The following is a 5,127-nucleotide window of genomic DNA, read 5'->3' as shown; positions in this document are numbered from 1 at the left end:
TATATAACAAAGATATTTAAATATGTAACCTATACTTTCTTTTTACAAAAGTAACATGTTTTGATATAACTTCTATCTTAAATATATAACCTATATTTAAAAAAAAAAAACCACATTATCAGTCATGTAAGTAAAAAAATATTGACTCGTATGTCACATAATCTGCTACGTTAACATGATAACCTGTTAATGTTTAAATCGGTTACTCAGATACCTAAATGTCAAAGATATCATGTTTTAGATGCCAAAACGAATATTTTCAAAGTACATTACTTAAAATAAAAATTATATCAAAATACGTTATTTTTTAATACAATTTATCATACATTTTTATTTATCCATATATTATTTATCAAAATACGTGACGACATTGAAAACGTAGCCTTTGGCACAAGCTTTGAGCCAACACTTGAAAGTGGACCAAAACAAACAAATGCTACACATTTTTGTATTGCAACCAAAAATCTAAACTTAAATGAGTTGTTTTTACGATAGTGACACCTTTCTTTTTCCATATTTTCTACTTTTTTCCTGTTTTTGCAAAATTATTTACATTTTTGGTCCATCTCCATATATTAAATAAGGAAATATCGTTGTCTACATGACTCAATTTGTTTTTAATAAGTCATATAATTTGTAATAAACGTGTACGCGTCTTCTCCTATCGTTATTATTTTATTTTATCTGATTTAATTATTAATATCTTCTTTCTAACGTCTTTCTAATATCAATTATTAATATCTGTGATAATTTATTTAATCAAAATTACAGGTATTTTCGTTTTATATAAATCAAGTTTCGTACCGAGTATAAATTTGTTATTTAATAATTTATGTACAAAAAAAATAGCTATATTTGTTTCCAAATTATGATATTGACGAATTGGTGGTTGTTGAGTCAGCCTCCTTTTTTTTTTTTTCTGTTAAAGAACGATAATGGATTTTAAAACTCGTTATATCTCCTGGACTAAACAATATTACCTTCCTTAGTCCTGACTGAAATCGCTCAGAAGGTTCCTTCGTCTGATTCGTAGAAACTGATACGTCTGACCAAAACGCTTGTTAAAAGGGTGTTTTCTCCACCATTTAAAATCAACTTTTTGTAAGAATATTTATTTCTTTTTGACGAGATTTTAAAAAAGCTAGACGTGACTTGTTGTGAGGAAAACTTTGAGGTTGACGTTGCCCCCAATCATATCTTGCTTCATGTTCTAGATGCTCCAAAATGATTATTCACGTTATGTGGGAATCCAATAATTTTGAGGGCAAAATGTAGTTTGGAGGAATTGGGATAATTTGAGGAGGACGTTTTATCAACGTCTTTTACGACACAACGTAATTTATAGCAGATGTGATATAACGTTTTTGATAGAAACTCTTTACTACATATATACCATTAATCCTTTTTCTTGACGAAAATTGTGCGGTGTAATGATTTGTTTGTGTTCTGCATATTCAAGAAGGTTAATTTTAACATCTCCTTTTCAACTGATTCATGTTTTTAATATATCATTTTTTTATTAACCTGGATATCCAATCCGCTATGCAAACCGACTAATTCCAGAGCGACCACCTGCTTTATTGATAGCTCGGAGTCACCACATTTGAACCTCCGTGGCCACAAAGGAATTTTTATTCCTCCTTGAATTTAAACTTGACATTATTTTTTATATTTCATGATCAACATATATTTTAAAACTAGCATAATACGATAACAACTGAAATTATATAATTTTCTATTTATTATTATTATTATTATTATTATTATTATCTTTTTTTTAAATCTTTATATGTTTATTATGTATGATCAATCATATGTTTTTAGCAAGTATTTAGGAACCATAAGTAAGCAATGCCACATGATATAAAGGTCAAACGTTGACTTTCTAATTTATTTAAAAAAAATCCAATATTTATAAAGGAATAAGATAATCAGTATTTATCAAAGTTGACAGAGCAATATATGATAATTTTACAGATAAAATTTACATAATAACCAATTGTATGGCTTTTTCTCGTGAATAATAAAAATGGATGACATATAAGTAGATTATCAAAGGGTTTAAATCTAACATTTAACGTATCACATGACTTTTTTACTTATAATACTAAGTGGGTGTTTGAGATTGCTTATAAAAACAACTTATTAATTTATTCTGGTGTGACATCGGTAATAAACGTTTTTGTGTTTGGATAAACAACTTATATCGGTGTCAAACCGGTAATAAAGAGTTTTTAAAGAAGTTAAACTTTACTAACTTATAATAAATTAATAAACATTTCTATAAAAAAACATAAATTGTTTTAAATAAACAATCACAAACACTCCCAAATAAAAAATGGTACAAAAGCATTAATAAATTAGAGTTAAAAATACAAATACTTATAATTCCGTGAACTCCAAAACCAATAATAGCCCACGTGCAATGAACGTGCTTTTGGGGGGTATATTCCTGGCATAACCTCAACGGTTGACTATTTCACTTAGCCATGGTTAATTAAGTTTTAGGATCCAATTCTAAATACTCATATTATATTTTCTGAGGTTGTTTATTTACCTTTTAATAGTTCTATTAAAAGATAAATGAATTGTTTATTTATCTCTTAATCAGAGGGTTTTAGAACCATTAAAAGACACATTTTTTTTTTGCCAAACAATATTCACCTCTTACCGATTCATAGGTTGTCTCTTAATAGAATTATTTTGTATTTTGGACATCCCTTAACCATTCAGCACCTAATTTCATTGTAAACAATTACCAAACAACTATATTTCATTTTGTACTATATCATGAGAGCCTCTTAATCATTCTGACCACTTAATCATTATGCACCAAATCATTCAGTAACTGCCAAACAACCTCAAACTCTAAATTATTAAGAGATGAATCTTGTTTAGTAAAAAAAAAGTTTGTCAGTAGTTTTAAAACTCTTTGAATGACTTTGTATCCTGAATTTTTCTTAACCATTCAGCGCTCTAATCGATGAGAATCTCTTAATCATTTTGTACCAAACCATTCAACAACTACCAACAACCCCTAAATATTAATTTTGTATTCTCGTTACTTACTTTTGTTTATTTCCCATAAATTTTATCATCTTTTAATATTAATCAAGTTATCCATAATAAAAATATAAGTAATGAAGAAAGAAAGAAAAAACTTGTTATAAAAAGAATATATTTTGAATTATTTAAACCAATAAAAAGCATTGTTACAGAAAACAGTTTAATAAAGTCGTTATTAGCTTAATATTGGTACAGACCGTTTGTTCGATTTTATTTCTTATTAATATTATTATTTGCTTTTTAAAAAATAAAGAAAATTATATAAGTTAATTATTTATGAAATAATTGATATTAAAAACTTAAAAGAAAACCAAAAAGATAAATGAAAATAGCCAAATTTATATTAAATTAATCATATTTGAGGATTAAAAGAGTTATTAAAAAGTATTTTAATAATTAAATATTTTTTTATTAAATCTAGAGAAGCACGTGGATGTGGTGGATTCCTCAACCAAACAAAATATGCAGGAGCTTTTCTAATAATATAATAATAAAATATTTTATATGCTTATTGAATATATGTTTAGTTTTTTATTGTATAACTGATCGAATAAGATACGAGTCTCATCCAATTTATTAGGCTAGAAAAAATGACCAAAATAGTCATTTTATACTTGATGTATTTAAGGCTGTAAACGAACCGAACGAATACGAATATATGTTTGTTCATGTTCGTTCGTTTAGCTTAACCGAACAAACGAACGAACGAAAATAATTGTGTTCATATTCGTTCGTTTAGAAATCAAGTGTGTCCTTGTTCGTTCATTAACATGTTAAACGAATGAACATAAACGAACTGGTTAAACAAACGTAAGTAATCGAATAGGCCTAAACGAACGAACACCAATATTTATCATTCAATTAACTATTATACACCAATTATCCACAGTTTAAACATACACAAAACAATAATCACTCATCAACCATCATTAATATACCAATACTTCAAAGACTTTAAAATTTGAATTCAAACTAAATAAATAAAAGTTATATATAATAAAGTTAATATATAAACGAACGTTCACAAACATAAATGAATTAACAGACTCTTGTTCATGTTCGTTCGTTTAACTAAACGAACAAAAAAATTTGTTCATTTATTAAATAAACGAACTTTCGGCCAAACGATTCACGAATGATTCGCTAAACGTTCGATTCGTTTACAGCCCTAGATGTATTAACAAAATAACCATTTTCTAACGTTTTTTTAACAAAATAACATAGGGGCAATTTGACCATTGGGGGTAATTTGACCAAAATAAAAACTAATTTTCTGATTAAAATATTCTTTTTCAATGCTTTCTTATTTTATGATAAAAATCTTATAATAATAAATATTTGTTAGAATTATACAAATAAAATATACTGAACCTAATTTAAAAGCAAGATCCAGTCAGAGTGCATTAACTTTAACGGCAGCAGTCCCGTTAGCAATGGCTAACCTGTCGGCAGCTACACCACGTGGCAATTGCTTATTCGTTGAATCTCAATACACGGAAATTGGCACATAAATCCAACAAACAAATAGCAGAGTTAATTACAGTTTTGGTCCCTTTAGTTTACACAAAATATAAAAAAATCTGTTCCTTTTTTTTTATTAATTAAAATATCCAATTCGTTATGTTAGTCGATTAATTTCAGAATGATCAACTGTTTTGCAGATAATTTGGAATCACCGCATTTAAACCTCTGTGGCCACAAGAGGATTTTTTTATCTCATTAGATTTGAAGCTGAAATCTCCAAATACTTTCGACCTTTAGAGTCAGATTCAAACCAACCAAACACCACCCTTATGGTTTTCCCTATGTTTCCGTAAAGATAGAAAGGGTCGTTAAGGTGAGGACGATAACCGTAACAAAATACCAACCATAGAGCTACTGATTTAATTATTAAAGTCAATTAAATATCAATTTTTTTGGGTGTGTGGGGGCAAGTGGCAAGTATGAAGCATTTATTATAATTTTATGACTAAATTAACCATGGTTAGATGATGGGTTAAACCGAGTGGGCTTCACCTCTATAAAACACAGCCACCTCTCCACCATCGTTCTTCATTCCAT

This window comes from Cynara cardunculus (genome assembly GCF_001531365.2).
Source record: "Cynara cardunculus var. scolymus isolate 2C chromosome LG 3, CcrdV1, whole genome shotgun sequence".
In the NCBI taxonomy this organism is placed as follows: Eukaryota; Viridiplantae; Streptophyta; class Magnoliopsida; order Asterales; family Asteraceae; genus Cynara; species Cynara cardunculus.
Note: the sequence above shows the minus strand (reverse complement) of the source record.